This window comes from Eurosta solidaginis, chromosome 4 (genome assembly GCF_040869045.1).
Source record: "Eurosta solidaginis isolate ZX-2024a chromosome 4, ASM4086904v1, whole genome shotgun sequence".
NCBI lineage: Eukaryota > Metazoa > Arthropoda > Insecta > Diptera > Tephritidae > Eurosta > Eurosta solidaginis.
Window position 1 is genome coordinate 130,049,264 of NC_090322.1, and position 20,815 is coordinate 130,070,078.

The 20,815-nt window shown below is 34.5% G+C and overlaps 2 protein-coding genes across 6 annotated transcripts in view; both read right to left on the reverse strand.

Annotated features, from left to right (window-relative positions):
* The window catches only part of LOC137250331 (uncharacterized), a 316,174-nt gene that overhangs the window by 71,612 nt on the left and 223,747 nt on the right, over positions 1-20,815 (reverse strand). The window lies entirely within an intron of this gene.
* Positions 1-20,815, reverse strand: part of LOC137250327 (probable peptidoglycan muropeptide transporter SLC46) — a 52,015-nt gene that overhangs the window by 17,174 nt on the left and 14,026 nt on the right. The window contains exon 1 of one of the 5 annotated variants that reach the window (XM_067782930.1): positions 20,146-20,352. The exons of the other annotated variants lie outside the window; for them this stretch is intronic. The gene's annotated coding sequence lies outside the window, so the exon portion shown is untranslated. Of the gene's footprint in view, positions 1-20,145; positions 20,353-20,815 lie in introns of those variants that run through there. 5 annotated transcript variants of the gene reach the window in all.

The following is a 20,815-nucleotide window of genomic DNA, read 5'->3' on the forward strand; positions in this document are numbered from 1 at the left end:
ACTTAAATACATACAAACAAACAAAACCTTTCCTAAATATTATTTTTTTAAATAGAAAAATCAAGTTTTTTAAAGTAAGAACACCGGTCTACGCCGGCGCGCCGCCACGCCGCCGCCGCCGATAAGGAGATCGGCGTAAACCTCTAGTTTAAACATCTGTTAAATATTTTATTGTGCGTTTTGCGAGATATTGTAATAACTTGTGATTGCTTTTGTATGTTTGTAAGCTTATCGCGATCTGTGTCGGTGGGTGGGTTTACTTACTTAGTAGAGCTTTTGTTATTTCAAGTGTAAATACAACGAATGATTGCTAATGAATTATTGTTGTTGCTATTAATAATATTAATATGTTTTGTTGTTATTTAATCAATAGAGACAGCAATTTCATTTTGATGTTGTTAATCCAATAATCAATACTTTTAATTGTTGTTAATTCAATTTGAAATAAATAACAATTTTGAATTTTTCAGCCGACGGCTTATGCTGCTAGCGCTGCCTTATATATGTAGGTAGTTTGTATTCTACATTGTATTATAATGCAAGATAAAAAAAAATTGTTGCTTAATGTTTTGCCATTTTTTGTTCTGGCACTAAACATCACACAACGTTTACGATAATTAAAGATAAAATAATTTAAACAAATTTTTTTTAATTTATTTAATAATTTGGTAAAAATGTAAACAACGTGACATCAGGACGTACAAGGCTGTTTCGATTATATCTTGTAAATCTCTTCAAAGCCTTTTCTCTCGGGAGTGGGATTTGAACCCGCAATCCTACGATGGTTGAAGTGTTACAAACGCATTCAAATTTCTAAATATGTGAGGCGTAGCATAACCTTATCAAGGTTCAGTTGTCTTATATATGACTATCAATAGAAATTTGACGCGTCCAACGCTTTTATTTAATTGTCTGATCAACGCCCTAGATTGATGAGGAGTGGGATGACTAGTACCTAGGACCTACCTAATTATTTTCTAGTTTTTGGTATTATTATTACTTCATGTAAGTATTGTTTTAAATAGAACCGTTTAACTAAATTTTTTTTTTTCGTAATTATTTTATTTTTTTTAGTCTTTATTTAATTGCCTATTATTTATCATTCTATTTAGTTCATTTAATGACTCATTATTACAAGGAATCTTTCCTGACAATTTGTTACAATCTAAGTACACTCAGAAAAAGCTTGAATGAAATGGCACTTAAGAAATTTTTTCCTCTTCGCATGGCCAAAATTTCTTCAAAATGAGGAAAAATTGCTCAATTTGAAGAAATTTTCCTCTTTTTGAAGAAATTTGGCCATGCGAATCAGGAAAAAATTTCTTAAGTGCCATTTCATTCCCATATTTCTTCAATCGGGAGAGATTTTTTTCTGAGTGTACATAATCCTTCCAAAGACTTTACTCGATTATGCGCCATGTATGCTTATCCCTCCTCGAATTCCAAAATATTTTGATGTCACTTCTACCGTTCCAACTATCATCCAAATGGACATCATAGGTCGCTTTCTATTCATGTATGTATTATGTGTTCCAAATATTGGTGGCGCTTACATCGATTTTCGAGCCCACTCAGTAAATCAACTGATCAATTTAAGAAAATACTGCATTGCTTGGCTGCATTAAAATTTCAACATAGACCTTTTTAGCCGTCATGTAATGTAATTTATTTAGTTAATCACTACTGTGACGGTGTTTTGTTTTGTTTTGGATTTGCGGTATCATCACTGCACATACATCATCTGTGAATATTTTCAAAATACAACGAACATGTTACAATGCGAAATGTAGAGTGACAGTAGTGATTTATGTGTCACCACAATTGCCTTTTCGTGCTTAACGAAACAATTGAGAAATTTTAATTATTTGTAATTAGTTGTTCCTGGCACGTGTTCAATTTACTTAAATCGCATGCTTGTACGTGTACGTTTTTAAAATTTACTATACATTTTTATGAACAGAAAGACTTCATATCGGAACAGAATTCAATGAATTTCCTGATATAAATTATGAAAATTATCCATCTTAGCGTAGTTCGCGTCGTAGTTTAGAATAAATCATCAACGAATGAGATCATTCGTTCTTAAAATTTGCTAAATAATTTGGCATAGTACGGCACGTAGTTGGCCGAACGACGTATGTGACGGAGAACTGCGAATGAAACGAACCTTCTATTACATAAGTACAAGGCGAGCATAAAATAAAGTAAAAAAGAAAACTATATTAAGGAATAAATAGGCAAAGGTTAGATACAGCTTTTCGCGAAAAGTCTGGTCCCTGGGAGAAATAGGTGAACGAGGAGAGCTGAGAGTATAAAAGTAGCACTGTCCAAGTGAATCAGTTGACTTTCAAAATGTTGTAAATGAAGTGTGCGAGTAATTTAATTGTGAAGTGCTACTACCATAGAAGTGTGGTATATAAAGAACATTTCGCTATACGGAATATTTGAGTTATTTATTCTACAGTTCAGCTGTTTGAACGATAGTCATATATAAGACCAACTGAGCATTAATCAGGTTATGCTACGCCTCACATTTTTAGAAATTTCACGCGCCCAACGCTTTTATTTAATTGCCTGTTCAACGCCCTAAATTTATAAGGAGTGTAATGACTAGTACCTAGGACCTACCTAATTATTTTCTAGCTTTTAATATTATTATTACTTAATGTCAGTATTGTTTTTAATAAAACCGTTTAACTAAAATTTTTTTTTTAATTATTTTATTATTGATATGGTCCCATCAAAAGAACTTGCCACGGGCCCCAGATGGTATAGTTACGCCATTTGTACTATGGCACTATTGTGAATATTTGCACTGCAATACCGGCAAGCTGTAAGCTGTAAGTTTTAATTGGTTGACATCTGATATCTGTTGATATTTGACAAGAGACTTTTATATACATACATACATTCCTATGTTAATAAAACATTCGTACATACAACTTTCATAATTTTGATGGTGACATCGTAACCGCATATAAGCAAATAAGAACAGCTGATTTCTGTTGATTTTTGATTTGAAACTTTGAAACCCGTTTAAGTTAAATACTTACAGAAATACATACATGGTAAGTTGTTAAATTTGTATTTATCAATTAATTTTTCTCATAATTTATTACTATCCAGAGATTACAATGCCTAGAAAGACCTTAAATGCCTTAGCTGAGCGAAAAAGACGGCAAAACGCTAAACGAAGTCAAACAAGTCAGCAAAGAAATATTGACCTACAGCGTTTAAGCCAGCGTATAGTTCAGCGTAGAAGTGATTTGCAACAGTCATACATTTTAAGGCTAAGCAGTGATGTGAACGCTAGGAGGGCGCAGGAAAAGCTTCCAAAAATGTATTGTTGCCCACGCCTTGGCATTTCAGTAGAAGAACATAGAGTTGGGCGTATGGACCAACAATGTCTGTTCTGCACGGCGAAACTTTATACAGGGGAGGTTAGTGATAACAGTTACTCAATTTGTTGTCACAAGGGGAAGGTGAGTTTGCCGCAAATTTATATATGCGAAGAATTAAAAATCCTCATCGAACGCAATGATACCGGAACAATATATCATGAATGCTAATTTGCGATTTGGGGAAAAATATTTTTATTTGGAGGTGATTTTAGACAATTTCTTCCCGTTGTTAGACATGCGACCAGAACTTCAATTATTGAAAATTGTATAAAACGCTCATCGTTGTGGACAAAAGTAAAAATTCGACGATTAATCCAAAATATGCGAGCAAATAATGACCATGAGTTTAAAAACTGGTTGCTCACACTAGGAAATGGTGACTTAGAAATTCAATCAAATATATCCGAAGATACGATTAAAATACCTCGAAAATGCTACATTTATCATAATAACCTCACCGCTAAAGTCTTTGGAACAAATGAAATAAATTACAGAAACATATCTAATTTTCATTCAACAGCTATTTTATGTCAAAAAAGTTACGATTGCTCCACTTTTAATGAGTTTATTGTGTCTAATTTATTGTCAGGTCAGAGTAGAGGGTATCTAAGTTGCGATACAGTTGAACAAGATGAAATTCATAATGTTCAGTGTTATCCAACTGAGTTTCTTAATTCCCCAAATCCTTCCGGCTTGCCCCCCTATAAACTTCTTTGAAGAAAAATGCAACCGTAATGCTGATTCGTAACCTTAATGCCAAAGCAGGACTTATAAATGGTGCAAGGTTGGTCGTCACTCATTTAGGCGAGAACACAATCACTGTCAAATTAGTCGACTCGGGAAAGATAGCAATTATACCTCGAATTAAACTTACCCCGTCAGATCCAACTGTACCTTTCCAGATCACAAGAAAACAGTTTCTGTTAAAAGAAGCCTTCGCTATGGCAATTAATAAAGTACAAGGTCAAACCTTTGACAAAGCTGGCTTATATTTGCCTGGCCCTGTATTTTCAAACGGGCTATTATATGTAGCTTTTTCTAGAGCAAGGCGATTTGAGGATATTACCCTTTCAGTGCAAGAAACATTCAAACAAAAAATAACAAAATATGTAGCTAGAATCTTTACTATTAATGTGTAAATAGCTATAATATGAGTATATTGGAAAAATAAATTTGTATATTTTCATAACTCGCAACTGTATTTTGTTGCGCAAGATGCACACGGGTCCGGCTAGTCATTAACAAATTAACTATCCCGTCTAGCTAAGCATTTAGTTTATATTTAAACATGAATATATATGTAAGTATATAAATAGAAAAAAATACTAAATGTTTAACTATTTAGTTGAATTAGAATCAAACTTAATAGTTAACTAGCGTTTAGTCTAATTTATCTTTTGTATGTTCATTTGTTCCCAGACATGATTGATATGTGTTCTATCTGACGTATTTACATTGGCACAGCTATTTGCTATAATTAACGCGCATTTTGTCATTAGAATGATTATAACGATTTCGTCACCAAATTAATTTCCACAAATTGCACTCGTAAATTAAAAATCTCAATTAAAGATTACGAGAATAGTCTCATGAGAAAACAAGTAGGGAAGAAAAACTTTTCTTATATGATTGCCATGAGGTAGAACAACAAATTATAAGAAGGTTGTAGGCAGCGGTTGCGCGAGGCTTCGCAACATGTCAAAAAGTGGTCTTCCTCGGTGCCCACTTTACAGAATAAATTTATTTCAGAGGTTAGAAAAAATGTAGTTATTGCATATAAAATGCGAAAACAATATTACCTCGCTAATAATAATATTGTTACCATCTGAGCCAAGGAACACTCCAGCTTTTATGATCCTCTGCAGACCCAAAGCTTACTCACTGTATACCACTAATCTCTTGTGTTCAAGGCGGAATATGCACTATTGTGGCTATAAGCTCCAACATCAAAATGGTCATTAATTCGGTTAGTCGCATTTAAAGCTGCTGGAATTCTTTCCACGAACATTTCTTAAATTTTTTTGTAATCACAGCTCTTAGATTTTTGAGCAGCAACAACGAGACTCCCCGAAAATTTTTGGAAAATTTTGTTGGTGTTGATAGTCCTTTGCCGGCTACAGATGCAGTACGCTCCGCAACTAGCACCTTTTAGGTCGTCCGACCCCTCCTTCCGTATGGAACTTAGATCCGTAAGGAGCTTAAATTTCACTTCATCTGAATTACTGCTCATCCTGATTTCTTTTTGGTATTAGGTGTCTCATGTAGCGGCTGTGTAACAGGCTCAATTCCACTTTATACGGTAGTTCGAGCTGAGTTTACATAGCGTAAGAAGCGCGCAGAGGACGACTGTTTTGAGCATCATGACTCCATGCGTCGACAGCTGAGTTGAATATGACCCTAGCTCGGCAGCCTGAATTATTATCATAAATGCATCAGCTATTCTCAAACTGTATTGAATTTAAATTCAAATAGGGCGTTCTTCAACAAGACTTCGAGATAGGGTGCTTTTAAACACTTTCTGAAATCGGGCGTTACCCAAAAGTTTCCTGACAAAGGCCGGCGGTATAGGATAATATTCCAATTAGCAGTCGATAAACTCTTGTCTGGCAGCCAATAATGCGAAGCGCTGAACCTACCCTTAAATTGATCCCAAAATAAAATCAACTGGTCTCCAAATAACTTCGAAAAGAGTCCGAAATAGTTCTGTCAGCAATCCCGCAATACAACCGAAAACAATGCCGAAATTGTTTTGAAAGAATACTTTAAAGGTTACAACAACATCGAAATAAACACGAAAATGCTCGTTAGAGTACCCGGGATGAAGGAACTAATATTCTTCTCATTTTCTAAAAAAATTTAGCGCAAATATGCTTTCATCTATAGTCATCAATATCAGAAATAAAACCCCAAAGTTGTTCTTTAATTTGGTTCCAAGGTAAGGGTGAGTTTAACCTGCCGTTCCGAGAAGACCTCACATAGACTTAATGAGTCCAGAGTATTACTAGAAGTATTTTTAAAGAAAAACTGAAACCCCTACTTTGTAATGATAGGAATAACTTGGTTACTCTAAGATTGTCAGATCTACACAGACGACGATTCCGAAAAGTGCGGTTCATCTTAAACAATAAGCTTCGCCATAATAATTTATTGAATTTGTTTTGAGTTTGTATACCAAAAGTCGTAAAGAGTAAACAATGAAGTGATTCGTTTTGTTTATTTTCAGACTCTGGCCATGACAATGAAATTCTCAGTCACTTGCGCGCTATTTAGTGCTTTACTCGCATTTTTAACGAAATCGCACACGATCACTTTGAATTAATTCATCAATAAAGACTAAAAATTATAAACTCAAATAAAGTTAATAGACTTTGCAGTAACTTTCTACGCCGTAGGACTGGCATTTCTGAATCTAATAAACAAATTATGTATTATTCATCTGCTAAAAAAATATGTATTTAAATACATACTATATATAATTGTTTGTTCAACAAAGCGTATTATTTCAATCAATTAGAATTCGTTCTACTCTTACAAGATGATGCAAATTTTAAGTAAGTCGATTCTAAAATTAGAACAAAGGAAGTAAGTAATTTAGTTGCAGGTTCTTTTGATATTTAATATTTAACTTTTACTTTTGAAATTCAATATAACAAATAACCTTATATTAAACTTTTAAACTAATATCTTTTTAATTTTTGATTTATGTCACCGTATTCTTATATAGTATGTTTTAAAATCAAAGGTCATCACAGCTTATTTTATGGAAATTAGGTATTAAAGAGCTACTATTATGTTTAGTTTTTTAATTTAATGGATGACAGAATTCCAATTTAGGCGATAGTAACTAACAATGATAAAATAATTATTGTTAGGCCTTGAGCTCAATTCGAACCCGCGACATTTTTTTATTTTTCCATTCATATTTGGTCGACATTTTCTTTGCAACCCTGCAGTACTATCATGTTAACAGACGGTTCCAAATCAAAATCTTTCCCGTCGTAGTACTCTCAACTGAAACTTAAAATTTTTTTATTATTCTAGTTGCGCCAATTTGTACTTATTTTTAGTTTTCTGGGATGAACTCAAAGCTTATCCGTTTATTAAAACAAAACTTGTTTGTTGTCTTCAACCCAGCAAACCACAAAAAGTTTAACACTGTGATGTCTTGTGAAATCGCAATTACCTCCCTTTGCGAACCTTTTTAAAGCGTTCTAAGTTGGCTCATTCGTAAGTGGCTCTGAGATAGTCGCTCTCTTTTATTGATTAATTTAAAACATTAAGCATAGATTAAAACGTACAAGTGTGGCTACCAAAATACCTGCTCTTTATCCAATTACCAGCAGTTTGGAGGAGGCTCCGGTAGTTCGAAATTATCGCTTTGCGTGACTGTCTACCATTTTCACTGCAGGGAAATTTATGTCAGGATTTTGACTTGTCGGGTTATGGTCACAAAAGAGTTGGTAAGAGTCCAAGAACAACATTTATTTTTTTCTGTGAAGAAATTTGAAAAAAAAAATACTAACTTCTAAAGATAAGATCCATTATGAACGACCTTTACGTAGCCTAGCTAAGCGTACAATGCAATTTTTATATTAAGGAATTCCCGTATATACCTATATTAATTCATACTTCTGTCCCAAATGTGTTACAGAAAGAAACCTCTAAACAACTCCAATTGATCCTAAGAAACAATCTCGAAATAGTACTGAAGTGATTCACCAATTCTCGCAAAATAGGGACCATTACTATTACTATTGCGAAACCATTCCGAAGTTGTACTAAGGGATCCCGTAACAGTCCCGAATTTAATCCATAAACAATCCAGAAATGATCCTGAAATAAACCCGAATTTATCCCGAAATGAGCCTGTAATAATCTTAAACTACCCGCGAAATAATCCTTAATGGTCCTAAAGTCATCGCAAAATGATGGCGCAACGATATTTAATTTTATCCGATATAATCCCAAAATGATTTTTAAAAAAATCCAGTAAAGTTACTGGAATCATTCCGAAAAAATTCTCAGCTAAAGCGCACCTGCTTTCAAAAAAGCCAAAATATAAAAGCAATATCAGCTAACTTTTCTTTAAGTCAGCCATGAAAATCTTCTCAGTAAAAACGCATCGCCGTTCGGATTTGACGTAAAATATGAAGGTTGCGCAGCGCCAATTTGTAGGAAAAACTAAAAGGGTCACGACGCAAATCGGAAGAGAAGCTCCGCATTAATCCCCTCTGGGCACATATCGACCTCTTTGACAACAATCATGAAATAATCACGAAACGATATCTAAATGGTCTAACTGTGTTCGCAAAATAGTCCCGAAATGATACTGAAATAATTCAAAAATGATCACAGAATGATTTCCAACAGAATCCCGAACTGATCCCGAAATTGTTCTGAAAACATTCTCGATTAGTTTTAAAGTCCCCCCCGAATGGTACGCTGAAATTTGCTAGTTTGGTAGCACTGCTTGGCATTATAATCGGGGCGTATGAGTAACTTGTATAGCATTTTCAATTGCATTTTAACAGATTAGACGAATTTGCATATCAGCTCTAATTTTAGCTCCTCTTTTTAGAATATGCATATCCAGCAGGTTCGCGTAGGTAAGCAAAAAAGAGTTACATCGGACATCCTAACACTTGTGCAGTGGACATGAACCAAATGGTCAAATTTCAGTTAAAAATTTAATAACATCTAAGCCTCTTCTAAATCACAGCAAGTAATCGGAAAATCGCTTACGAAACCAAGCATTCAATCGCATTCAAAATATGAATCTTGAGCCTACATTTGAATTTACAACAACAACAGTAAAATTAGTAGAACTCAATAAGTAACATTTCAAGGTGCCGATAAAATATGATAGTTCACAGCATAAAATTCTAATCTCCGATTATATGGCTTCCATTGTGGCCATAAATTTTATATCGTTAGTGTGGCTTCTACAACAACTTTTTACAATAAACCTTTACGTTTTTTTGCCTTGAACTTTTTAACACCGAAATTCAGCTAAACAGCTGTGAAAACGCATTCTGTCTAGCATCTGTGAAAATGTTTATTGCACAAATAAACATCAACAAACACGAGATTTGCAGAGAAAAAAAATTAAGTTGAAATACCTGCAATCAATGTTTATATAGACAATATATATTTGCGTGAACATTAGACTAACCAAATTTTTTTTCTTTCTTCTAAATATAACTAAAGTTTCGTTTTGGGGTGAAAAACGACTTTCATATGAAAGCTCACGACATCAGTTACTACTTTTAATTTTCAAAAATTTTGTGTGTGATTTATATCTTTCGCATGAACTTTCAAATAGCATAATAAATAAATACTAAGTATGATTAGTTAACGTTTCAACCAAAACTTATTCAAATCCAAATTGAGGTATCCAAATGGTACAGAAAACATTTTACTATCTGTATTTAATTATGGTTATTACTTCTTGCGTAGTGCGTATTTGACATTATACCAGATAATTACAAAAACAAAATACATGGAATGCGTGTGTTTGTTTGTAGGTAATTATGTCACCCTGCCGCCACCTTGTTGCGTTTGCATTTATCTGCATATTCGTATGTAAATTTGATTTGCTCGTTCAAGAGTGCCCTTTCTTTGGTCGACTGTTGCTTAAGCGATTTCATCTCAAACCGCTTAGCCAATCAAAAGAGCTTACACGGTCCTGCTGTTTCCTATGCAATTCGCTAATCTACCTAGTGTTTTATTTTCACTAGCTTGCAAAGAAATACAACTTTTGAAAACAGTTTGAATACAGTGGAAGAGGTTATAAATGTTTCAGCTACCATCAAGGAAATTCATAGTCATGCCGGTTTAGAATTACGAGGATTCACATCTAACCCCGAAGATGATGATGATGAGCCTCTGCTCTAGTGAACCGATGACCGAAAAAGAAGTAGCGATAGACCCACCAATAAGCATACCATTATTATGATGATCTAATAACGAGCTGATTTAGCTATGTCTGTGTGTCTGTCTGTCGGTCTCTCTGTTTGAACGCACACTAGGCCCTCAGTTTTTAAAATATCTTGATAATATTTGGTGAGCAGACGTATATTGGTGTCCGTTTAGGCATTTGTCGGAGCCGACTGATCACACCGCTATAGAATATGTATCCCCCATACTGCCGATTTTTTAGACAAGTGGTTTTTTATCATATATATCTCAATTTATCAGATAAAAGCTCCAAATTTCAGCAAATGATTACGTATACGGCATGTATGTAATGTTTCTAAAAAATCGTAGGCATCGGTAGCATATATAGTATGTATGTATATATCCCATACAGTTGATTGTTCAAATAAGAAGCTTTTCGTAATTTCTGTCCCATTTTAACAGCTAGAAGCTTCAAATTGCACCAAATGAATTCGTATGCGGCATGTATTCTTGTCTAAAAAAATCGGATAGATCAGTCGTATATACATATAGTATACACTAGCACGGTACCCGGCGTTGGCAGATACTAATCTAAATACGAAGGTTTATTTTAACGCATTCCTTCCCGTTACTCAAAGTCAAGCAATCAGTATATAAGATTTTATTGATCTTCTTCAAAATGAATCTCCCAATATTTCTCATTATTACCTTTCATAATTTTCTTATCTCTCCCTCTTCTTTTTATACACCTTCTACCTATCTTCTTCTTTTTTCTTAGATCCCTCATTCCTCTAATTTATCATTATTTGCTTCATTTTTAAACTTTCATTTTGTCATACACAATTCATACTTAATCAAAATATTTTAGCTGCACAATTTTTGTGTATCATCTCATATAGACAGCTATTTTTACAATGGAATGCTTAAATTTAATAAAAACTTTTAAATCACTCAATGCAATCACTTTAACTTTTTGTAAATTCAATGCCATGACCAAACAAAAGTTCTGTACTTAAGTACGTACATGGCGTATGAGTAACTTTTGCTGACACAAAATTTGTCGCACCAACCAGTGGCGCACGTGAAACTGAAAAAAAAAAATTGTATCTAAATTTTTTAATTCTGAAATATGAAAAACTTTCGTCTTGATCGAAGGAACCTATAACCAAAATTTGGTGGTGATTGAAGTGTGGGAAATACCTTTCCATAGGGAACACACACACACAGAACTTGATTTTCATATATATAAATATGTTTATTCATAAACAGATTGCTCAGATAAAAAACTTTGAGCCTGTTCCAAAAAAAGTTTTTTGAAAACAGTCTAATGTACATACATATATGCAAGCAATACTACGAATATGCATATTGAACGCACGATTACTTGCAGTACGCAATCATGTATAGAAAACCATAAACAAATAGTGGGTTATGAGCCGTTAAAGGTTGCACTTTGGGTACGAAATATGAGCATTTTAGAAAAATATGTAATACATTCGAATGCATTTTGACTCTGGGCTTAAATGTTTTTTTTTTTTTTTTTTTTTGCAACAGGTATCGACGTACGTTCTAATGGAACTCAAATGCTTCGAGGTTGTGTCTTTTGAAAGCATTGACTTTGTTGTCTGCGTCCATCCGGTACATATTTATAACAGCGTGCTTTTGTGCGTGCGCAAAAAAATTGTTTTATATTTTTTTTACAAAAGTCTTATTTGCCTTGCTTCAAAAAAATGTTTGCTTTTCAAATAAATATCTTAACATATTTATCGTGCACTGTGACCATTTTATTTCGAAACAGAATAGGGTTAATGGCACGAAATTTTTAAAAAACAATTATATTCAGTATTCTAACTTTATGATGAATTTATTCCAGCCATAAATGACAAACAATAATCAAAGCTTCTGAGGTTGCCTGCGAAAACGGAACTCTTAATAATAGTAATACAAAATCAACAACTGCCATGCCTTTAATACTGGGGCGGCAGAATAAAAATGTTCCCATTTTAATAGAATTTGCTACTCAACTTCAGATATGACAAGTAAGGAAGGCTAAGTTCGGGTGTAACCGAACATTACATACTAAGTTGAGAGCTTTGGAGACAAAATAAGGGAAAATAACCATGTAGGAAAATGAACCGAGGGAAACCCTGGAATATGTTTGTATGACATGTGTATCAAATGAAAGGCATTAAAGAGTATTTTATGAGGGAGTGGGCCATAGTTCTACAGGTGGACGCCATTTAGGGATATCGCCATAAAGGTGCATCAGGGTTGACTCTAGAATTTGTTTGTACGATATGGGTATCAAATTAAAGGTGTTAATGCGTATTTTAAAAGGGCGTGGGGTTTAGTTCTATAGGTGGACGCCTTTTCGAGATATCGCCATAAGGGTGGACCAGGGGTGACTCTAGAATGCGTTTGTACAATATGGGTATCAAATGAAAGGTGTTAATGAGTATTTTAAAAGGGAGTGGGCCTTAGTTCTATAGGTGGACGCTTTTTCGAGGTATCGCAATAAAGGTGGACCAGGGGTGACTCTAGACTTTGTTTGTACGATATGGGTATCAAATGAAAGGTGTTAAAGCGTATTTTAAAAGGGCCTGGGGTTTAGTTCTATAGGTGGAGGCCTTTTCGAGATATCGCCATAAGGGTGGACCAGGGGTGACTCTAGAATGTGTTTGTGCGATATTGGTATCAAATTAAAGGTATTAATGAGAGTTTTAAAAGGGAGTGGTGATAGTTCTTTATGTGAAGGCGTTTTCCAGATATCGTCCAAAATGTGGACCAGGGTGACCCAGAACATCATCTGTTGGATACATGTAATACCTGCCTAGATTTTAAGGGCTTTTATTTCGCCCTGCAGAACTTTTCCATTTTCTTCTACTTAATATGGTAGGTGTCACAACCATTTTACAAAGTTTTTTCTAAAGTTATATTTCGCGTCAATAAACCAATCCAATTATCATGTTTCATTCCTTTTTTCGTATTTGGTATAGATTTATGGCATTTTTTTTAATTTTTCGTAATTTTCGATATCGAAAAAGTGGGCGTGGTCATAGTCGGATTTCGTTCATTTTTTATACCAAGATAAAGTGAGTTCAGGTAAGTACGTGAACTAAGTTCAGTAAAGATATGTCGATTTTTGCTCAAGTTATCGTGTTAACGGCCATGCGGAAGGACAGACGGACGACTGTGTATAAAAACTGGGCGTGGCATCAACCGATTTCGCCCATTTTCACAGAAAACAGTTAACGTCATAAAATTTATGCCTCTACCAAATTTCAAAGGGATTGGTAAATTTTTGTTCGACTTATGGCATTAAAAGTATCCTAGACAAATTAAATGAAAATGGGCGGAGCCACGCCCGTTTTGAAATTTTCTTTTATTTTTGTATTTTGTTGCATTTTGAATGTTGACATAATTTACTTATATACTGTAAAGATATTAAATTTTTTGTTAAAATTTTACTTTAAAAAAAAAAAAATTTAAAGTGGGCGTGGTCCTTCTCCGATTTTGCTAATTTTTATTAAGTGTACATATAGTAATAGGAGTAACGTTCCTGCCAAATTTCATCATGATATCTTCAACGACTGCCAAATTACAGCTTGCCAAACTTTTAAATTACCATCTTTTAAAAGTGGGCGGTGCCACGCCCATTGTCCAAAATTTTACTAATTTTCTATTCTGCGTCATAAGTTCAACACACCTACCAAGTTTCATCGCTTTATTCGTCTTTGGTAATGAATTATCGCACTTTTTCGGTTTTTCGAAATTTTCGATATCGAACAAGTGGGCGTGGTTATAGTCCGATATCGTTCATTTTAAATAGCGATCTGAGATGAGTGCTCAGGAACCTACATACCAAATTTCATCAAGATACCTCAAAATTTACTCAAATTATAGTGTTAACGGACGGACGGACGGACGGACATGGCTCAATCAAATTTTTTTTCGATCCTGATGATTTTGATATATGGAAGTCTATATCTATCTCGATTCTTTTATACCTGTACAACCAACCGTTATCCAATCAAACTTAATATACTCTGTGAGCTCTGCTCAACTGAGTATAAAAATGATTAGTAAAGGCAATGAAAAGTGATTGCGAGTATTAACTGTCGCGTTACACTGTACGAAGCACTTTTTACTTCCTTTATATTCGTTTCGTTTGATGTCTTTTCGTCAATTTCCATACGAAATTGGAGAATTCAAATTTGAAGCACACATCGGAACACGATGACAATTCAACATTAGGGAAAAAAATTGCCTATGTGGTTCATGGATCCTCGAAATTCTAAGGAAAGTCCGAATTGGAAGTTTTGCTTTCGAGCTTTAAGGAGCTTCCCAATAACCCAGTGGCCTAAAACTTTGAACAAAACTTTGGGCTTAATTACGTAGTAATATTTAAGATAAAACAGTTTTCTAGATGGGACAGGGATGAAGATATATAGAGATACTAGCAGACCCGGCAGACGTTGTTCTGCCCTAAATTTGGCCTACCTGCATATATTTTAAAAAGCTTTTTCCGTCTAACTCTGCCCTCCCCTCTTCACTTTTTCCTAATCCTTTTATTCACTCCTTCCTCCGTCTTTTTCGCTTCATCTGTCTCCATCTTCGTCTCATTCTATCTCTCTCTCAGTCTATTTCTTTTGTTCCAGTCCAAGTCCCAGTCCTAGTCCTAATCCCAGTCCCAGTCCGTCTCTGGTCGGAAAAAAGGATCGTAAACACTAATATAGGCAAATTTATATACCAAATTTCAGGCAAATCGGGTGGGTGTGGGTATTATTAATTCATGTCTCCATTTTGGCTTTGCATGCATATTTATCAGTTTTGCCAGGTTGATGCGACTAAATGGAATATCACAATGAAAATTACTTTAGAGCTCTCAGCAACAGCTTTCATTTGATATCCATATTGTATAAACACTGTCTAGGCATTCACGGTCCCACACTTTACTATAATATTAAAACGAAATGCAGATATTCATTGCTTTTGAAATTCGGCTTAAAAATTGCACATGGAACAACTAAAGATTCTCCTGAATTAAAAAAAAAATTAAAAAAAAATGTCTTAGTACTTCTAAATCGCGGGCCCCTCAGAAACCCCGGGTCCGGTGGTAATCCCCCCCCCCCCGCCTCTCTCGACGGGCCTGGTGATGTGCTATACTTGATATCATTCGCTGTAATATTTTTATTGATAAGCAGGTTGTTTAATTAAACACCAAGCAATTACTCGGAAGTATATCCGCACCACCTGAAAATATGAGTGCCGCTGCATATACGTAACATTTTATTATTACGTATAAACATTTAAAAAAAATTGCAATAAAATAATATTGCGAATATAAACTGAGATATAACCTATCCTATATTTCAAGATAGATCAAACTACACACGGGATGCAAAACAAATTCAAAATCGGTTCAGTAGTTTAGGAGTCCATCGCGGACAAACATAGTGACACGTGATTTCTATATATAAACATTTAAGAAGTCTATTTACAAATTGTGGAATGTTGCGACCGATATTTGAGTAACTTCCCGTAGAGCTGGATTCTTGAAACTAAGAACATACTTCAGAAACCCACAACGATGCAACATCAGGGAAAAGTTTTCGCTAGCTTTCCAAGGATCGTGAAAGTTAAAAAAATCGTCCGAACCTGGAGCTGTTTACAAGTTTTAATTAACTTACCTACAACTCTAAAACTTGCAACATTGAACCAAACTTCGGGCTTTATTGGGTTGTAATATTTACGATAAAAGAGTTTTCCAGATGGGACAGGGATCGAGACATTTCGGGGTATTAAAAAGTTCATTTAGAATTGTGGAATATTGCGATCGATTTATAAGTAAATACTCATTGAGCTAGAAACATAAAACCCTACACATAATTCAGGTCATCTTGACAATGCATGAGAAGGAGAAAATGATAAAAAAATTTAAGTACACACTTGCTTTATATAAAAGGATCAAAAGATATGCAAATTTTAACATAACCAATGTAAACATTTTCATCAGGAACAAAAATATTGACGTAGAGTAGAGTGCAATAAATAGACTTTTGATACAATTTTTATAATTTTATTCCTCATAAAAAATTGTACAGTTGTTATGCTAAAATTTGAATATAAAAGTTCAACAAGATTATTTCTTTGTTTAAGAGACATTTTTCATTTCTTCTGGTACAATTATATAAAGGAAGTACTTAAAATTTTTTTGCCTTCTTATTATTTATGTTTTCCTTTAATTTAGGTTAAGACAACACTTCAAAATATCTCAATAACAATACTGACTGCCTACGCATAATTGATTATTGCCAATATCACGCTGAAGAGCGGGAGCATTGTCAACATAACATAAAATAAAACATCTAAGGAAGTCTAAGTTCGGGTGAAACCGAACATTACCTACCCAGCTGTACACTTGAAATGCTGTTATTGTTTGCTTTGTGTGCTTAATAGTGTTACAAGTGCGCAATAATACATATACATATGGTTCTATTCTGAACTAGTTTTTCATCGAGTTATAGCTCCCGAAACATAGAAACTTGCTTAGTCAAAAAAGGGGCAGTGCCACGCCCATTTTTTAAAATTTGAAGTGTTTACTATTTATTGTTATAAATCCACGGGGGAAATGAAATACCATTGATATAAAGCTCTTTTTTCGCAGCGGAGAGGCGGCGCACAAACTCATGCAGATATCTTATCTGAGATGCTCCCAAAAGTATGCAATTGTAATTGTGGAAGTGTCGCTCCCAAATACACGCGCATATGAGAAGCTATACACGTGCATCTGTAGTTACAATTATATGGCAGTAACTAAGTAAATTCTGGAAGCGCCTAGAAGATGCAACGAGGAAATCACAGAGTATAAAAGGCAGCAACAGTAGAGGCGTTACAATCAGTTTGATTTAAGACGTTATCTGGCGATCAATAGTAGTGTTATTGTGAAGAACTTTAAAAAAGGCCATTTTGCATTATTGAATAGTGGAGTTATTTATTCAACAGTTTAGTGATTCGAACGTTAGCAGAAGGGCACATAAGAGGATTTGCAGTAAATTCGTTACAATAATATTTGTAAAATTGATTTTATCGCAAGGGCGCGGTGCCACGCCCATTTTAAAAAATGTTTTCAAATTTTTACCAATAGTGTCAATATCAGTCCACACTTCAAATTTCAACATTCTATGTGTATTATTTATTAAATAATGAGGTTTTTTGTGTTTTGCAAAATGTTATATATATAATAAGGGGGCGTGGTTATCATCCGACTTCGCTCATTTTCAATACCAATCTATGCTGGGCCAAGAAATGACATTGACATAATACGAATAATCGTGAAGGATGCTGATTCATGCCCCTTACTGATTGTAATACATTAACATCACATGGGCTCTCATATGGCAATATTCAAAGATTGTTATCCGTCGAGCAAAAACAAAAAACAAAAGTCGACAATATAATAGCGAATCTCGAAAAGTTCCACACACACCATACAAGTTTTTTGACACGTTTTGTGACCTTTATCCTGATTTTGCTGATGATAGTGACGTGATGGGCGCTGTTATGGATCTTAGACACTTGAAACTGAAGCACTTTATTGCACTCATATGGACTTCAAAACGAAAACAAAAATTTTTCGAAAATGTTTAAAGAGTATCAAAACCAGTGGTGCACAAAAAAAGCAGTGCTTATAATAAAAGGGCAACATTTTTGTAGTATAAGATGGTGCATTGTAGAGTCTAAAAACTTTGTGGAAATTGTAGGACGGCTGTATTAGGAATTTACCATCCCTTTTGCTATGCTGTCCGCCTCAACATAGCTGATTTTTTAAGGCTGTATAACTCTATAATTTATTTTTCCTTTGGAAAAATAACCTATTTGAAAATAAGCTGGCTGAAAAATATTGGCATAACAGCTTAAGTTAAATCAACAATTTAAAATCTCAGCCAAGCGATTTGTAAAATAAGGGAACGTACCCAAATTACGTGACCCATTTTCTACAACTTTTTATCCCCCTCTCTCCTCTAGGTCACCATCTGTAGTATATTTTAAGACCCCCCCCCCCCCTCCCCTTAGTTTTCACGTAGAAGATCATAAGTATGATTTTAAATATTTTTTGCTAACTTAAAGGAAATATTATTTCATTAAATTTGTTTTTATTAATTCGGCACCCGCGGCGTTACGCGAAGTGTGCGTGCATACATATAATTACAAGTTAATAATATTAAGAAGAAAAATGTATTTAAAAACATATTCGAACAACAACTTAATTTATAAAGTCTTTTTCCCTTTTATTTCTTTTCATCTAATTCTACTTTATAAAGAATACGCTTCCAGCATCAAGCCACTGGGATACATCCTAGATTATGGGAGCAGTAGCATCAGGAGTTTCCTCAGACGTGATTATTTTTTCCTCGTCGACAGCCTCGATGTCTATCCACTCCGCGCTTTGCTCCACGATACATAAGATCTCTTTTGGTCTCCTGGAGAGGACATGCAGAGGTCGCACGCGAGACACGTCGTCCATTGCATTACTGTGCACGTTTTTCTGATGATTTTTCATGGAAATTTTTGAAGCGAATTAAATTCCACAAAAAATTGTCAAGATTTTCTAGAGATTATTGACTACGTGACAAAGCCCCAATCCCTCCCCTCCCCCCTGTGACCAGGTGTAATACCTAAGTAACCCCCCCCCTAAAGGGGTCACGTAATTTGGGTACGTTCCCTAAGCTAATTGTCTATTTGTTTCTTATTTGCTCAATATAGGGTGTGTTCGAGTTGCAGCAGTGTTACTTTTTACGACAGCGCATAACGTTCTTGAGCAAAATTCCATCAACTAAGCAGCACTTTAGCAATGCTACTGTTATTATTTGGCTACTCAAACACACCCATATTAATTGTGCATTAAATCCAAAATATAAAACTCGAAAATGATACCGGTTGTTATGTCCGCAGCATTTATTTGGTTCAAAGTCACAACCAATATTAGCCAAAGCCATAATAATTTACATGGGCCATCAATGCTTTCTCTGATTGAAAAGCTGAACTACTAGCGCTACCGTCATCAGCTCATTGTCATCATTGCCCGTAGCGCCAATAACACCAAACTCGTGCTTGACACACAACAATCGTTTCACTCAATAGCGCAAGTAAAATGTACTACGCACTCACTGCTGAGAAGCGTCAAAAATTCTCTTGGAGTCATTGCGTCAATGAGCTACCACTGAGCTGGCACCGGCATTAGCGCTGGCGCCATGCAATTTATATCACTAAAACTTCGCGAATGCCCAGGCTTGTGACTTTTTTAATCCTGATGGTGAAAACGAAGCAGGGGCAAAACGTATGGTGAATTCCTGACGCAGCTGTTCCACTTTATGGCGAATGAATGACTCTACAATGCTCACCCCTCTTATTAATCTACTCTCTTTGATTAAAATTATTTTTAAACAGGCAACAACAATAAAAATATTCAATGCTTCCGTTGCTACTGCCACAAATAAAACGGTTTACAATAGACGCTTATGCTGTCAGCAGCAACAAAGCATGATTTGAAAAAAAAATTTGAAAAAAAAAACAAATAAAAGCCGATTAACGATTTTATTCTACAACAATAGAATTTAAAATAAGCAAACTGCGAACGAAAAAATTTAAAAAGTGTAAAATGCAACGAAAAAAGTTTTGCGCTTAGAAACGGAAGGCAAAAGAACGATTCCCGATTGACGAGCAGTAAGAAGCAGCCGAAGAAAATTAAAACGAAGTAGATACTTAAAATGCATAATAGAGGTTAGAATTACAAATAAGTCAATTAAAAATAGAAAATTTGAAATTAAAAAATGTTACGAATTACCTTTTAGAGTTTGTAACCGGAAATTCAATCGAATAAAGTTTTGCGCTTTGGACGGCGAAAAAATTTCAAACAAATATTTGTTGCAGTCAACGTTACGCTTAAATGTTTATATACATATGTATGTATGTGTGTATATGTGATGTTTATAGGTGTATTAGCGTATATGTATATTTTAGTGTCTATGTAGTTATTTGCGTATGTAAATAGCTTTATAAAATCACAGTTTTAAGTTTGCATGTATGTGTTATGTAGATACTAACTAATTTTTTCATGCAACGAATTGAATTTGTTTGAAAACAAAATTTTATGGTTTTTTAAATTAGATGCGGCGAGGCTGTGTTTGAGAGTTTTCTAGCTGGAACAGCGTCACTTTGTTTATATTAATCATATGTTTTTGTTTTTAGTAATTCGCAAATGCTTTTTTTCACTTCTCTTAATTAGCCATTTTATGAAATGTTTATTTTTCAGTGACCACATCAACAATTTGGCATGTTTGTAGTAAAACTTTTATTTTAGCAAATATTTATTTTTATTGTCTTGTATTAGCAAGTAATTTAGTTAAGCTTTATTTTGCGTTTGGGTTGGCTAATAATTTATTTAATATACAGATTCAAGCCAAACGAGTTTGAAATCACGTCTGGATTTTTTGATTTCTTGTCGGAATAACTCT